At 49.3% G+C, this 17,800-nt stretch overlaps 1 pseudogene; it reads right to left on the reverse strand.

Moving 5' to 3' along the window:
• Nucleotides 1-17,296, reverse strand: part of LOC146174852 (uncharacterized) — a 28,573-nt pseudogene extending 11,277 nt beyond the window's left edge.
• Between the last annotated feature and the right edge of the window lie 504 nt (nucleotides 17,297-17,800).

The following is a 17,800-nucleotide window of genomic DNA, read 5'->3' on the forward strand; positions in this document are numbered from 1 at the left end:
ATGTATGCCTTGACGTCACAGCCAAGTCCAGCTGCGCTGTTCCTTCGCCAAGCTCTGCCGGCGTTCCCTAGAAACGCTTAAAGGGGTGCGACTGTTCCTCATTAAAAAATAGCTTCCATTCGGGAATCAAGCCTTCATCCCTTGTTTCCCCCGCCGAGCGCTTCACGGCTGTGCCACGCCCCAAGTCGTGAAGCGCACTTTATACTTCCACCTGCAGCCTCTGCCGGGGTGGCGCAGTGGTTACGACGCCCGACTATTGTTCCCAAGGACGCGAGATCGAATCCCGGCCTCGGCAGCCGCTTTTAGATTGAGGCGAAAAGCAAGGCGCCCGTGAGCTATGCGATGGCTGTGCCTGTTAAAGAACCTCAGGTGGTCGAAATTTCTGGAGTCATCTAATACGGCGTCTCTCATAGCCTGGTTGGTTGGTTGCACAACTTTTATTCCCTACTAATTGTGACTTTTTTGAACTCTGTCTGGGTTGAGGCCTACTTTAGCAAGATTGCCTTCCCCGTCTCGGTCATGCTTAGTCTCTCTAATTAGGAGACTCGCACTGCCTCTGCCAATTCTGCCCACGTGTTATGCACCCCGAGTTCGAGCAGTCGTCCGCCCGAGGTACCCATTGGCAGTCCTGGCGCCTTCTTAACACATCTTAAGATCAGGCAGTCTGATTTCTCTTTTTCGCCGGCTATGAAGTCCTGGTAGGGCGTGGCATAACTAATTCGGCTTATTACGTACGCCTCGATTACTTTTAGTCAATTGCTCTCCTTGAGGCATCTTCCTTCAGTGGTGACCCTCTTCAAGAGCCCGAGTGTTCGCATCGCGTAATTTTTTAATTTGTTTCAGGACCTCTCCGTTATGGCCGTGAGATTGGATGACCATCCCCAGAATTCTAATCTGATCTACTTTTGCCCCCTGTTTGCCCTCCACCTGAATATGAAACTCCCCGCTATTCTTGCCTCGGAGGTACTTTGGGTTATATACGAACAACTCTGATTTATGAGGGGAGCACGAAAGTCCTATTTTGGCCGCGTAATCGACAATGATGTCGGTCGCGGCCTGCAGGTATTCCTCCGTACTCGCATCGCTCCCATGGTTAATCCAGAGGATATCGTCCTCATACATGCTGAAATGTAGCCCCTTGATTTGGTTAAGTTTACCCGGGAGGCCTCTCATCGCCCCGTTGAATCGGAAAGGCGATATCCCTGAGCCAAGCGGCGTGCCTTTGTTTCCTAAATCTATCGTAGGAGATTCTAAATTTTGAAATATCATGCAGGCTTTTCCGCCCGATTAGAAGTCTTTTATGTAGTTGTACGTTCGCTCCCCTACTACGAGCAGTTCGAGCCCTTCGAGGATAGCCTCGTGCCTGACATAGTCGAATGCCTTGGTGAGGTCTAGGCTCAGGATCACTTTGGTGTCTCTCGATCGCAGGTCTATGATATCATGCTTTAGTCGGAGCATTACGTCCTGCGTGCGCAAGTGTGGTCGGAAACCGACAAGTTACTGCGGCCACAGGTCGTTTTGCTCCATAAAGCACGGTAATCTCGTCTGTATTACGTGCTCCAGTAACTTCCCTACGCATGAGGTTAGGGAAATTGGTGTCAAATTTTTCACTTGCGGGGGTTTTGCCGGTTTGGGTATTAAAATTATGTTTGCCGTTTTCCACTGATCTCGAAACTGGCTCGTTTCCGAAACTTTTCGAATGAATTTAGTTGGAAGAATAATAGAGTCATCGTCCAGATTCCTTAGCTTTTATTTTTGATCCCATCGGGGCCCAGGGCTGATTTAGTTTTTAGTCTTACAATTTCCGCCCTTACCTCTGCCTCCGTGATGGCGGCGCCAAACGCCTCGCTGGGCCTGCCACCATAGCTCGAGAGGGGGGAACGCTGGTTGTCTGCAACGTACGTTTTTACTAGCTTATTCATAAACACCGCACCGTCTCCTTCAATGGTGGGTTTGACTTTTGCTAATCTTATTCCCGTTGAGTTTTTGAATTTGTTGGGTCCAGCAGATGCCGGAGCATGCCCCACGTTTTGGAGAGATCCATGCCTATATCCATTACGTCGCAATTGCTGAGCCAGTTTTGTTCGCACAATTCGATCGCGTAGCTTTCAATTTCCTTGTTATGCCTCGCGAATCGTCTTCCAAGATTCTTGTTCCACGTTTGCTTTTTCAGCCTGCGTTCCAGGCTTTGTTTAGCGTCCCACATGTGGAGCAGTCGGCTATCTGCTATGCTAGGAGCGTCGTCTCCTGCCAGCGTCTTTGTCGCCTCACCAAAGTGGCGTTTGAGTGCCTCCGTCCATTCCTCAATGTTCTCAATCTGTTCTCATTGCGCGGTTGCCCTAATTTCTCTAAATTGACCCCATTGCGTAACGGCCGGTTGACACTCCCTTTGCGTCTTGACGCCCTCTTTGACTACTGAAACTACAATGAAATGGCCACTGCCAAAATTTTGCTCCGACTTTTGCCAGTCTAAACCCTGTAAGGTTTTTGAAAATGTCAGGTCTGGGGTTGTGTCCGCGCATACGCTGTTACCCGTCCTCGTTGGATGATCGGGATCCGTACGGAGGGTGAGACGTAGCTCGTGCGTGTCCCCCCATAGCTGCCTACCTTTGGTGGCCTGTATAGCATAGCCCCATTCTTGACGTCTGGCGTTAGTCACCAACGATCAGCAAGGGATTATTCCCGGCTGCCTTGATGGCTTTGCGTATAAGGGCCCTAAATCTAATTTTCTTTTGCTTGGGTGAGCTATAAATGTTAAGAAGTAATTGCATGGGATCCTTGTTTTGTCCGGAGAAATACGTTCTCGATATCTCTCAATATCTCTAGAATTCAAATCGTGTTCTATCGCCGCTAAGTTACACTTGACAAAGATCGCCACCGTCGATATCGCAACTCTATTGCTGTGTAACGCCTGGTATCCCATTAGTTTGGCACCCTTCCCTGTTTTCTGATAGGCGATTGGGAGGGGGGTCTCAGTTATGAGTGGAAGGTATTGCTGCTGCAGCGCTCTCTTGCGCTGAAAGCCGCGATAGTTCCACTACCATATTTGGTTTTATTTACGCGCCTGGTCATTTTACAGCTGGACTAGGTTTTGCGCGACATTCTGCTGCCACGTGTTGACGTCTATGAGCTCGGTTCGAACTCTTTGCATTTCCCCTACAAGTGCCTGTACCTGTCTCTGAATTTGGTTCAGGAATGGGGTCATTTGGCTCACGAATGAATTCAATTTTTCGTCAAGCCTATTTTCGAGTGCTTGGAACGGGTCTGGTTCATTAATTATGCGCTTCACCGGGTGCGGGCGAGACACCTCATTCACGATTTGCTTATCCCTTTACGCCTATGGCGCCGCTTGTGGCGGGGCGACTGGGTGGCAGCTGTTTCGCGGGAGTGGGAGGCCCTTGCTTTTCCGTCTGCTGTTTCGAATTTTAATTTTGCGTTAGCTTTTTATTCACCCCCTTAAGTTCCTGAATTTCTTTCCTAAGAATTTCGATTTCGTCGTCTTTCTAATCTTTCTTAGGTTTAGCCTGGGAGGCCCCGCTGTTGAAAGAGAGAGAGAACTTTTATTTGTCCAACAGTGACTATCCCGCTCTTCGGGGGTTAGACCAACACCACCTGTTAGACCCGGAAGCTGGTACAGTCGCGTTAGTTGAAGGCCGGTAGTTCTTGGACTCCGGCGGCATCTTCGGCCAGTTGCAGAATTTCTCTTTAGGCTCTTGGGTCTGAGCTTCGCAGAAGGGTCTCCCAGGTGTCTCTAATTATATTTTTAGCCCTGCCTGGTGACTTTGCACATTCCCATATTATTTGATCTAGAGATCCCCTTTCCTTACTTAATGAACATAGGTCTGATCGTATTTCTGGCCATATATGGTTGACAAGAACTGGGTTAGGGTATGTATTTGTCTCTAGCTTTCTTCATGCTACTGCTTCCTCTTTGCCTAACGTGGGGTCTGGTGTTGGTAGGACCCTCCCGCTGTTGAAGCTCACATTTTTTGGTCTCCGCTGGCGTTCCGCTTGGCCCATGGGTTGGCCGTGTCCCTCGAACTCGAGCGTCTCCTGGACCCAGACCAGGAGCGTCCCATGGTGCGAGAAGTGGCACGCCCTCGCTGCTGCGGTGGCGTCTCCTTGACTTGATTCCAGCCTTGGAAAAGGCTTCTCTAACGCGGAAATCTCCTCCTCCTTCTTGCTTGACTTTCGATCGCCCTCTGTTGTCGTCCTGCGCTGGCTACTCCTTGACCTTTCGCTCTCATTGCTTCTTCTTCACCTCGTACGGAGCACTGTATATTGCCTTATATTTTCGGTCACCAAGCCCTTGCCGCATAGCTGGCTTTTTGCCTCGCACCTGTGACCTTGCGTTGCCCTCTCCATTCTGTAGCTCCTGCATTTGAGGTTTCTCGGGTCCGGACAGACGTCTTCCCTGTGACCGAGTCTTTGAAAGGCGTTAATAATAAATAATAATAATTGCTTCACAGGAAGGGAAAGGAGCAGTATCTGTAACACTTGTGTCTGTGGATACCTGAACCGCGCCGTAAGGGATGGGAGGAAGATGGGAATGAAAAAGGAAAGAGAGAAAGAGGAGCCGCAGTAGAGGGCTACGGACTAATTTCGACCACCTGGGGATCTTTAACTTGCGCTGACATCGCACAGCACACGGACGCCTATTCGTTTCGCCTCCATGGAAACGCAGCCACCGCGGTTGGGCTCGAACCCGGGTACTCCGGCACAGTAGTCGGGCGTCTTACCACTGCACCACCACGGCGGTGCAAACAAAATTAGTACAGTTCTTGAATTTTTGCCGAGTCTCCGCACACTCAAAAATGAATAAAAAGGGCTGCGAAATCGGTGGAAAAGCAGCATGCCCTCGTAGCCTGAGTCACTTTGAGACGTTAAACCCCACAAATCTAACCAAACCTATAATTCCGCCTGTCCGCCGTAAGGATGATACCCGGAATACGCGAGTGATAGATACTGCGATTGGCGCGCAATTTGAAAGTACCAAAGACTAAAAAAGCTAACTCATTCAATTAGGGTGATGTCAAGGATGTGATACCATCCATCTGCCGTCTGCTATGAGGACCAAGCGGGAACGAGTGCGCTCTAACGCCGCCGGGCGGCGCTTTTTGCCTTCATCGACAGCTCAATACTAAGACGTGACCACACGTTGGTAGCGTGATTCCGTTCTCTCAACGGTAGGGTCCTCTGAGCAACGTCACGTGGCGACAGATAGCGCAAATATTGTAAAAATGAATAGGACCGCATTTGAAGCCTGACGTTCTCGATGCCTCAGTGGCGCATTGGATTAACGTTACTTACCTGAGCACTTCGCGGATAAAACATATGTTCGACGCCTGCATGTGCAACTTTTTCTGATTTTTTTTAATTGCAAAACTTTAACATAACCTAACCAATATCTTTCCTGGGAGGAGTTCCCCTTTAGGTTGCACCATGTGATGTTTTTAATTCTTAATAGCCACAAAACCAGCCGTGAACAGAGCCACAAGGTGACATTCTGACAACGGTAACACTTTTTAATTATTTTTACCATAATCATTTCCTGCCTTTAGTGACTGTATGTTACCGTTAGGTTGCGTTCAGAGATACCTCTCGATAACAATCGCAGTTTAACCCGCTGAGAGGCGACCAGTGAGGAAAAAGAAGTTGCGGGACCCAACCGTTGAGGAGACGGAATTACGCCACAGAAACAAGTGTGACGGATTGTGCACTATTTCATTCTGCGAGCCAATTATAAGTTCCTTTCCTTTCCTGTAAACGAATTATAGAACACCGCTGACTTTGGACACGCTGGACATGGAAGCCACGGGGAGTTTAGCTGCTGGCGAACGGCGCAGTAGACTAGATAAATTAACTTCTGACCCCGAGGTAGTCACTGCTTTTCGCTACGTATATCCAGGCATTGCAGAGCTAAACCGCCTTTCATTTTTTTCCTTAGCGCTCAAATATTTCCGACACGCGGTGCTGACAACATCAGCAGTGGCGCCGACGGCTTTTCGGCAGTGCGTGCTCTATAAGCTTTCGCTTGGAAAACGGAGTTCAGGGCACGTATGCAATAAGGAAATAATATCAAATTTAACTGACCATTTCCCTGTTCAGCGCAAGTGGAAATATATGTATATATATATTTTAAGGGGCTCACTGGAAAGGAAAGATGCAGTTTCTGTTGCCACTGTTCCGCGGACACGTGAACCAGGCCTCATAAAAGGGAGAAAGGCGAGAGTGAAAGTGGAACGAGAGGGAAGGGTGCCATGGTGTAGGGCTCCGGAGTAATTTCGGCCACCTGCGGATCTTTAACGCGCACTGACATCGCACAGCACATGTACGCCACTTCGTTTCGCCGCCGGCGTTCGGGAGCGAACCTGTCAACTCCGGCACAGTAATCGGGCATCGTGCCACTTCACCACTTCGGCAGGGCACACGTGGAATTGCCCGGCCTCGCTTTTGAAGCAGTTGGTGGTTTGTGGGGTTTAACGTCCCAAAACGACTGAGGCTATGAGAGAGGCCATAATGGAGGACTCCGGAAATTTTGACCACCTGAGGATCTTTAACGTGCGCTGACATCGCACAGCACACGGACACCTCTTCATTTCGCCTCCATCGAAACGCAGCCGCCGAGGTCGGGTTCGAACCCGGAAACTCCGACACGGTAGTCGGGCGTCTTACCACTGCACCACCCCGGCGGGGCGGATCGCCATGGCTCTCTACTGCTGGGCCTATGTATGAGGGATTGAATCCGGCCGCGGCTGACGCTTTGCAATGGAGGCGGAAAGCTAGGCCCCGTGTGCTAAGGGATGTCAGTGCACAGGAAAGAACCCGAGGACTAGATTGCCGAAATTCCTCCTCATCCTTCCACTACCACTACATCTCCTATTTTTCAGGTTTAGTTACCATCTCACTCCGTTCTCTTTCAGTGCGATGCTTCCGTCCATGGATAAAGCTTGACAGAACTGCACATTTCCCATCTTGCAAATCAATCCTCACTTTTACGTTTCAGAAACCGGTGTCGGAAAGAACATCACTTGGTTTCGTATGAAAATTTATTTCCGAAACATTCCAGCTGCCCGGCAGGGGATCCAATTCGATGGCTCCCACATGGAATGTAGTCGATGCGTTGTGTAGTAAGATTGGGCATTGAAGATCCCTGGCTTGTCGAAATTAGACCGCCACCTCCCAATTTGGCACCTGTTTTGCTGCTTACTCTTGCCATCTCTTCTTCCTCCCTTCCACATTTAGGGCTTAGTCATGTGTCCAATGAGAAATGTGAAAGATAATGTGGGTTTCCTGTTCTAGAAACTAATTTATGTCATTTCTGGCTGATGTCAAGCCATTTCGCTTTTCATTTACAAGCAATAATGGGAGAGAAATTTATTGATTAGTCCGCCTTGGAATACACACTCGTTAGCTCTATATTACGTAGGCCGGCCGGGAGCTTGTGGCTCTCAGCGACGATTAGAGCCAATGCTACCTTTGTGCAGCGGGGTGGAAGCTGGACACCATGATTTCTACTGCCGGTTAGTAGCCATTCGGAGGCGGCTGTATGTCAGGGCAGAGTAGAGGATAGGGCGAAAATCTGCTGTATGTGTCCCGCTCAGACTATATACATCGGAGAAATGGTTACTAGTGCCACTCATGCGACAGGTAAAGCGTTTGAAGCGCACGCTTCACAGTGTTATCTATCCGTCCCGGTCTTCGTGCAAGCCGGTTAACTTCAATGAACCATAGGAGTGTGTGTGACTGTTTAGCTTAACCATGATACCACCTCTGATTCACCGCCTCTTGAATTGTGACCGTGACATTAGACCTTTGATGGCAGATGCAGCACTTACATTTCCTCTTATAGTTAACAGTGTCCTCGATGTCGCAGTCTCGCCAATAAATTGCCTTGGAAACATGTCCGCCCATTCTATAACTAAGACGAACCAGAGGAAAACCAAGCAAACTAACTTGGATTTTGCAGAGGAAGGCACAGCAGATTATTGTGCTTAACATTTATGCAGCGTGGATAATCTACAAACGTCTGAAATGGTTCCCGTAATCTTTCATACTTTTATAAGAAATGTTCTTAATCATAAAAAGTGTAAGCAACTATCCGTATTATGCAATTTGCACTTACACTGCCTCAAAATATCAGTCAAGCTTTGCTTTGGGAGTAGACGCGATGACGCCTTTAATACCCGTGTTCATACCGTAAAACACTAGGCGCATATTTTTACTGCTTTTTCTTTGCGACTAAAGGAAAAAGAAAAAGAATATGCAAAATCCTGCTACTGGCTCTGTAGCTTAGCCACGTCCGCTACCTCGTGCGGACAGACGAGAAAATAGCGAAGAAAGAAGAAGAAAAAGGGGAGAAAGACGCGAGTCGCAGAAGTCGTCGTCCACTACCGAAACTGTAGCGGGTGCAATGGCGACCTACAACAGATAAAAGTATGGTGGCAGGCTTTCCAGCGCCGCAAGCGGCAGTGGCCTTCCAGTTCCAGCCCTGTAGGGCCAAGAGCAGCCATCAAATACCCCTACGCTTGCTCCATCCGACTGCGGCAGCGTAACACTAAAGACATTGCACTAAAGATATAAGGAATGCTAATGACAGGTTCACAGGAAGGGAAAGCACAGTATCTTGCACAGTTGAACCCAGTTGAACCATAGACACCTGACCCGTGCCATAAGTGAAGGGAGGAAGGGGAGTGAATGTCGATACACTGAGGGAGGAAATTATCTTTATTGTCCAAGAGAAAAGGCTCTTTTCTAACCCAGTCCTCCCCTCTAGAGCAGAGGCGCCTTCGGGTAGGTGAGAGTCCGCTTCAGATGCTGGAGAAAATCCCCGGGATCTCGGCGCCCTCTTCAGCCAGTCGAACCGCCTCTAGCTATTGTTCCTGGGTTGGGCTTTCTAAAAAAGCCTCCCAGGCTTCTCTACAATCAGTTTTGTTTGGCCCTGATCGGAGAAGGCAAACATTCCCATATTTTATGGTTCAGGGTGCTCCTCTGCCCGTAAAATTCTGCAGCTATCATCTTCAAACTCTGGGAATATACATTTAATTGTTACCGAATTTAAATAAACATATGCTTGCAGACACCTCCACGCCGTCATCTGTTTTCCATCTAGAGTCTTTTCTGGAGGGGTAGTTTCAAACGCTGCCTTCTCTGATACTGCTTCACTTCGTAATACGACAGCACATGACCTTCGCTGTTCCAGCCTTCCTCAGCTTGCTCATTCCGACCTGCTCGACAGTAGAGATCTCGAGCCATCGGAATGGCGGCCGTTGCGGTAGTGCACCAAAATGAAACAGTGGATGGACTATTATCGCCCAGCCAAGAGACACATGGCTGCGGAAGAAGTGGCGATTGCGTTAGCTGTAACGCACACTACCTCAGAATACTTTTTTAAAGATTCACAGACAGCATATCGCAAGTACCTAAGGGGCAGCATTGTGCATCTAGCAGTTAAAATTCTGCAAGATAGTTACACCCGTGGCTATCAACCCACGCATAAACACTTAGTATGGGTACCAGGTCACCAGGGCATCCCAAGGAACGAGAGCGCACACGCCTCAGCCCAAGCATTTCTGCCCCGGGCACCCAATACGGATCTCGTGAAACCTACTACCCCATTGCTAACCTACAATGAAATACTTCAGCACTTAGGATTATCTTGCCGGGTCTACCCTCCACCGGCAAAGACACTAGACAAAGGGGTGGAGGTAAACCTCCGCAAGCTCAGTCCAACACATTTAACAACCCACGAAGACTATACGGAATAGATCCGGAGTCATTTGACTCACAATGTAAATTCTGCGGGGAGAAGGCGCACCTGTACCATATGGTGTGGGCATGCCAGCGAAATCAGGCTATCACTAATAACCAGCACAACGCAGGATGGGTGGGAGGCAGCTCAGACCAGCTGGGACGCAAGGGGCCAAAAAGAACTAATCGAAAGAGCGCGGATAGCAGCCTACGCCAATGGGGTTCCGGACCGCTAAAACCTCCCAAACATTTCCAACCGCCGCTACAACCTCGAGCCATGTTGGGAGCAGCCTCGTTGCCACTAACAAATTCGGGCGCTCAGGCCGAAATCAGATTAATTGTCCTATCCAATTCTTTTTGTCTTACATTTTCGAGTGCCATGGAAGATATTCTCCCATTACAAAAATTTTGAATTGCAGTTTTACTGCCGCTCAACACAAAAACGTGGCCTTTGTGCCGACGCAAGCAAGAGCTATTGCAACCTCCTCTGGGGCATCAATATCATCACTCTTAATCGAGAGTGCCGAGATCGAGCACCCTCCATAGTCAACAACTACCGTTAAGGTGCCTTCCCTGCATTTCACCTCACTTGAAACGCAGCTGCAGGAGGTCGGGTTTGTACACGGGACCGCAGGCACAGTAGCCGAGCATTTCAACCCCTTCTCCACCGTGGCGGAGCAGGCAGCGCACTAAAGCCTTGGGTTTTCATGTGGGCGTCTGATGCTGGCGCTGATTTCGCTTTACAACAAATTAGAGCACGAAAGACGAGCCCCCGCGTGACACCAATATGGTACCGCATTGGTTGAGATTCTTCATGATGTCAGTACCTGCTTCATCGTTTCTAAAGCATCGCCGTTCATGTAGTCAATGCTGTTCATGTAATGCCATTAAGGCTATGCGCAAAAAAAGACAACGCAAAAAACAGAGGCAACGACAGGACGAGCGCTCGTCCTGTCGTTGCCTCTGTTTTTTGCGTTGCCTTTTTTGCGCATAGCCTTAATGGCATTACATGATTCAAGCCAACTAGCCCGACAACAACTTTTGTTGAGGTTCAATGCTGTTCTCTTGGATTTAGACATTACCAAGAAATGAGAGAAATGCGTAGGAAAAACGCATGCAATTTGTGACCGAAATTATGAAGCTACTTTTACAAGGGCAGCGTTCAGTGTTGTTCTGCTTCGCATTTAGCTTTAATTTGTTAGTGTTGTTGGATTTCGTCTTGCGAACGAGTAAAACTGGCGAAAAATGCACCTCGTTTTGTATGCCGTTCATTTTAAGTGGGGAGTGAGTAACAACATAATTTATCCCAAACAGGAACGGGGCAGTAATGGAAGGAGGGAAGTTCTATGGTGGATAGGCCTCCGCTACCGCCTGAGCCCGATCCAATATCTGGTCATGAAATTCAGCACGAGGCTGCGAAAAGCAGCCACCCACTGCTTCTTTCAATTATTGTTAAAGGAGATTTTTGGGGGGAGGGGGTGTAAATCCCCACATGATATAGTCAACGTTGGCTCTAGCCTGGCAGTAATGTCAAGCTGTGGAAGGATAGATTTTTGGGGGGAGGGGGTGTAAATCCCCACATGATATAGTCAACGTTGGCTCTAGCCTGGCAGTAATGTCAAGCTGTGGAAGGATAGATGGCTAGGTGAATGAGGTGGCGGAAGGCAGGAATGGGAATTAGGCGAGTTTGAAGCTGGCGCCAGATAATCTCAAGATACACAGAGGCTTCGCGGTGTGCCAGGGAAACACAAGGTGACCTTGGTGGTAATGGTGACATATATTATGAAGGGTGAGGACTAGGTTCAGCCACGTAGCCGAATGTGGACTCTACTGCCTGCGGCCGGAGAGTGAAGCCTCTGGCACAGGCTTGAACCACCTAGTCACGATCCAGGCCCGTTTGGGGGGGGGGGGGGTCCGCAATATGGGTTAAAGAATGAGTTAACAGGTGTTTAGGAGGAAAGCCAGAGCTGAACGCTATATCCGGCCCATATCGATGTTATGAACAGCTGATTTGGAATCAATGACAATGGTGGTAATTTCGGAAGTTGTCACAGCAAGAGAGATAATTGCCTCTTCCGCGTCCTCCGAAAAGGAGGCGTATATGTTGGCAGTCATTTTAAGACAGGCGGTCGAGTTAGCAGCTGAAAAGTCACGGGAAGGGGTGGATGAATATTCCATCACATCGACATAGAGCACACCCTTGATATTGGAATGTCATCTTTTAAGGGCTTCAACCCGTTTTTGACATCGTTGCGCGTGGTGAAGATTGCGCATGTTCTTAGGTAGAGTCGGAATGTGTAGGTATTGATGAATATAATTGGGAATAGGGTGTCCAGATTCAATTATTGAATTGAAGTTTATGGGCAGATATTTAAGTATAAGCCGAACAGTGGTGGTCGAGTAAGCCTGGCTTACGGTGAGATGAGATGAGCCGCTAATTTTTAAGGAATGTTCAGGATGCCTACTAGAGGGTGACGTTCGGTTGAGGCATTAAAAGGAATATCAAGGGAGTATTGGTGAACACGGCGAAGAACATCTATAACCTAGATTTCTGCACAGGAGAGATGAAAGTGCAGTAGTGAGTACGTAAGTATGCTAAGCACAAAGTGATGCACAACATGGAGGAGTTCCGATGCGCGGAGGCCTCCATGCTTCTTAGACATGTGCACCTTACGAGGCGGAGCGTGTGACTGACAGCAGTACAAAGCGTTGGAAGAGTAGGCGTCATTGGGTTGGCTTGAATGAAAAGAGTAAGTACTGGAATCTGAGAGACATGTTAAATAGCTTGATCAATAACATGAACGGTTGTATAATGTCGATAAAGGCCGTATGAACGTAGAAGCAGGAGTTCACATTTTTAGCCGCACAGTGTAGCTTCATAGCGCCAGATGGTTCTACTACTATGCTCGAAGCTGCTTGTAAGGTGTCTTCGATGTGGCCATCAGAACCGCGTTAACCAGAGAGCAATGTGATCGCAATAGCGAGAGAAATTAAGAGAGGGGATGGAACGAAGTGAAATGGGCATAGGTAACTTACCGCACCTTAAGACGAAAGCAGATAGGGGAGAGCCTTGAGGGAGTGGCCTCAGCACCACAAATCATGGTTAGTCCAGCATATGTGGCGGAATGGACCATGTTATTAAATGCACCATGCAGGCCGAGACATGGTAGGGCTCGTAAATCTACACTGCCATTAACAACAAGAATGCCATGCTTAAGACTGAGCATAACATCTTAGCCTGAAAGAGACTTGCGGAAGCCAACTATGTATTTTGCAAGTTCGTGAGTATAACATGCTCAAATGTCTTGTCCATGGAGGGAGGAGAGAAATAGGCAGAAATCTTTCCACGTGAAGTTGTTTATTAAGTTTGACACCGAATATGGCCTGGGCGTCCTTCCATGTGGGTAGTAGGGTTCCAGTGCCGATGGAGCGGCTAAAATATTCAGTGAGGATTATCTATATTTCGGAGGAGTTTATTGGTAACCTTCCCCGGGCTTGTCGGTGACGTATTTACTCGGGTCGCGAGCGCATGTCGAGCTTCAGTATCTGTTATAGGGACATCAAGAAGCTGGTTAGGGCTGCACTAGTAGGGAGGGACAGGTTAGTGGTAGGCCGAGGGCAGATGTTGGTTAAGCAGGGTATTGAAATGATGGTCAATTCCCTTAGTACACATGTGAAGCTTTTAGTTAAGTGGTGCTTATGAGATATACGAGAGAGGGGAAGTGGTGTCAAGTAGGTAGCGAAAAGTTGCCATGTGCATCAGTTGCCGAGTTGACAATGTATCACTTCTCAAAACTGAACGTATTGTTGAGTTGCCAAATACATTGTGTACTGTGTAAGTTGTTGGTCCATCTTTTGCAATTTGAGCCGGAGTTTTCGATTGTTTTGTTACCGACTCTATTATCGGAGGAGGGACTGCTCGGCTTCCCACACGTGAAGAAGTTTAGAGTAAATAGTTCGTTTGGTTGGTTTGTGGGGTTTAATGTCCCAAAGCAACTCAGGCTATGAGAGACGCCGTAGTGGAGGACTCCGAAAATTTCGACCACTTTGGGTTCTTTAACGTGCACTGACATCGCACAGCACACGGGCGCCTTGCTTTTCGCCTCCATCGAAAAGCTGCCGCCGAGGCCGGGATTCGATCTCGCGTCCTTGGGAACAGTAGTCGAGCGCCGTAACCACTGAGCCACCCCGGCGGGGCAGAGTAAATAGTGTTAAGAGGAATATGCGAAGGCCGGACCGATTTTTAAGCCCGATCATCACCCTGTAGTTGCTGGACCCAGGAGAAGAGATTGTGGACAAGAGAGGGGCCAATCGAGTCAAGTGTTTGTAGAAATGTATTCAAAATTGTGAGCCTAAGCTGCTTCGGGGAAATTGGGGTGTGTCGGAGATGTACTATTGCAGACATTGTGGCCACTACTTAGATTGATTTGCGCATTACGCCTGGTGGCATGCTGAATTTTGTGGACCGTGAGATCGGGGAAGGCGTCCCAGCCAACGCTAGCATCTAGCCGGGTAGAGATCACAGATTCGTTATGTTGGGTAAAGCGGTTGCCTTGTATATAGTTCAGCAGGACCTTGCCCTTTGGACTAGGCTGGAGGTAACCCCAGTGGGGTAAGGGGCCCTGAAGTAAAACACTATAACCAAAAGGCATGTACTGGCAGCAGAAGGAGCGCGTGTACAAAGGCAGTCATAACAATTGTGACGACTTTGACGACGACTATATACGTTAAGAATTAAAAGGAGTGGTCTAAGTGACCTAATCCTGAATATTTTGCTGCGTAGACTCCATGAAGGATTCAACTGAGGCTAAAAGGGGGTTTCAGAATCAATAAATGTATCTAGCTTGCATTAAAGAGCAGTCAAACGGCATTCTGATGAACGAGCAGGGTAGGAAAAAGGGAGCTTACGAGGGTCGGGAGCCGAGCATCGTAGTGAAGCTTTTCACTTGAAAACACACAAGCTCTCTCTCTCCTAACCTGCTCGTTCATCAGAAGACCGTCTGACTGCTCTTCAAAAGCTTCACTACGAGGGTCGGGAGCCGAGCTTCGCGTAAACCCCGTCGGGGTGGCGCAGTGGTTACGGCGCTCGACTACTGTTCCAAAGGGCGCGGGATCGAATCCCGACCTCGGCGGCCGCTTTTCGTTGGTGGCGGAAAGCAAGGCGCCCGTGTGCTGTACGATGTCAGCGCACGTTAAAGAACACCAGGTGGTCGAAATTTTCGGAGTCCTCCACTACGGCGTCTCTCATAGCCGAAGTCGCTTTGGGACGTTAAACCCCCCAAACCAACCAAACCGAGTTTCGCGTATGTCGTATGCCGTGTTCCTTAGGCCGTGACATCACAGCCAAGGCGAGCTGCGCAGCCCCCTCGCCAATCTCTGCCGGCGTCGCCTACCATTGCTTGAGAGGTGTGAGACTCCTCCTCATTAAAAAAAATGCGTCCATCCGGGAATCGAGCCTCCATCACTTGGATCCCCAGTCGGGCGATTTGCCGCTGCGCCAAGCTCCGAGTTGTGAAGCGCACTTCATAATTCCGCTTGTCTACCTTGACAATGATAGCGAGATTCTGTAAGTGCCAGATACTGCGATTGGCATGCAATGTCAATTAGGGTGATGTCAAGGATGTGACGGCACTCATCTGCTGTAAGCAATGAGGACCAAGCGGCAACAAGTGGGCTCCAACGCCGACGGGCGGCGCTTCTTAACTTCCATGTGAGATGCTCCGCCTTTCCTTTCCAGTAAACGAATTATAGAATGCCGGTGAAGTTAGACGCGCTCGACATGGAAGCCAAGGAGAGTTTAGCTGCTGGAGAGTGGCGCAGAAGGCAGGAGACGTTAACTTCTGAATAACTTCTGAATCATTAGGGTAGTCACTGCTTTTCGTTATGTATATCATAGGTATAGCAGAGCTAAGCAATCTTTTTATTGCGAAGCAATACTACTTTCGCTACCACCTTAGCCCGATAAAAGGCACGGCAGTGGCAACCACGCTTGACCTTTAGCGTGATGATGACGATGATGATAACTTTATTTTCCACCAGATTAGGAGGCCCCCAATTCCCGCCCCCGCACGCAGGCCTAAGGGACGGGAGCAGAGACCTCCGCGATCGGAAGCAGGCAAAGAGGTCTTGGCTCTTCGCGGCTTCTTTCGCCTGGCTGTGTGACGTCATACCATCTGTGTAAGAGTGGGGGCTCAACTCGCACCGTCGCCTTGCGCGGTGGCAGTTACGGACTCACTCCGTTCCTCTCACTAGTGGCGCTGCGCGCTGCGTGACGTCATACCATCTGTGTAAGAGCGGGGGCTCACCGTCGCCTTGCGCGTTGGCAGTTACGGCCTGACGCCGCTCCTCTCGCCAAGCCATGAGGTGCCGCCGCCAGTCAAAGCGCTTAGGCAGCTGCAAAGAGGAAGCAAAAGCGAGCCACATAGACAGAAGAAGAGCGAGACGAACTGCTTTCCAAGCGACGAGCGCAAAAAGCAGCCAGGCGGAAAAGGCGGTCAATGTCTTCGGTAGCAGAATCGACGTCAAAAGCAAGAGAAAAAGGTACGAATTTGTCCGATAGTTTGGAACGTGCATCGACTAGCAGCACTACCAGTTCGGCGACTAAAGTAGTGAAAGGCGAAACCCTGAGAAGTCTCACCTTGTCTAGCGTTCCTGCCAATCCCACACTTGAATGCGCGCCAAGGAACGCCACGCGACAGGAGCGATGGAGTACAATCGAAACGCACACTTGTCGGAGAATGGTGTCAGATACTGCGCCTTTCTTCCAGACGTATGTAAAACCATAGCTAAACATAGCACAGTCGAGCGTCACAATAGCCATAACAGCAAACATAATCGGAACATCACCATGATGAATATAGCACAGCCAAGAATCACCAAAAGCGGTACATTAGTAGTGCCACGTATTGCTTCGCAATCACCAGGCATAACCAAGCTAAGCCACAACCAATCAGGGCTGTAGAATTATTTGGGGCTGGTGTGGAGGGCTGCTGTTGTGGAAGAAGGAAAAGAAAATGAAAGGGCCTGCTACTGCTCTGTAGCTGCGCCACCTTTGCTGCCTCGTGCGGAGAGGAGATTCATTTATAGCAAGGGAAAGACGCGGTAACTGTCTCACTTGTTTTCTGTCGACACCTCAACTACGCCGTAAGGGAAGGGAGGAAGGTGGAAGTGAAGGTGGGAAGAAAAAAAGAGGAGCCTAGTGGAGGCTACGGAGCAATTTTGACCACCTGAGGATTAACGTGTGCTGACATCGCACAGCACACGGACGCCTCTTCGTTTCGCCTCCATCGAAACGCAACCGCCGAGGTCGGGTTCGAGCCCGGGTACTCCGGACCAGTAGTCGGCGTCTTACCATTGCACCAACCCCGCGGCCGGAGAGAAGCGAAAATAGAGAAGAAAAAAAGGAGAGGGAGAGAAAGACGCGAGCCGCAACAACAGCCGTCTTCCACCACCGAAGCGGTGGCGGGTGCATTGACGGCCTACAACAGATAAAACGTCGGGCTAGCCCCCGCCGCAAGCGGCGGTGACCTACCTGCCCCAGCTTCATCAGGGGTGCGCGAGAGACGGGCTAGGAAGTCGCTGAACGTGCCTGGGTCTAAGGAGGGGAAGGTGTAGGACCGCATTAGAGAGATTAGAGCTCTAGACTCCACTTTGGTTTTTTTGCGTTCATAAGACCAACTTCATTTTGTAGTGGTGCATTTGATTTTGTACAGAGCCTATTGAGAACCGGGGCCTAGCTCATCTGAGATCCGGAACTATTGGCAGAAGACGGTGTAGAGCTGGGACCTCAACGCGTTATTCCGTTCTCTCTACGGTAGGATCCTCTGAGCAGCGTCACCTAGCGACAGATAACGGAAATATTGTAAACATGGATAAGAGTGCTCAACGCTTGCTGGAAATTTCGCATTGGCGCTGGCTCGAGCTCAGGCATCTCTTGGTGTTTAAGCTGATGCTGTGGGTAGGACCGCTGGCCATAGACTCGGGATCTCTGACGCCAGGCTCTATATTTCGAACGCCGGATGAGACGCCGCAGTTACAGGATCAGTTACAC

This window comes from Amblyomma maculatum, chromosome 11, assembly GCF_055883805.1.
Source record: "Amblyomma maculatum isolate TAMU_Amacu chromosome 11, ASM5588380v1, whole genome shotgun sequence".
Classification (NCBI taxonomy): Eukaryota; Metazoa; Arthropoda; class Arachnida; order Ixodida; family Ixodidae; genus Amblyomma; species Amblyomma maculatum.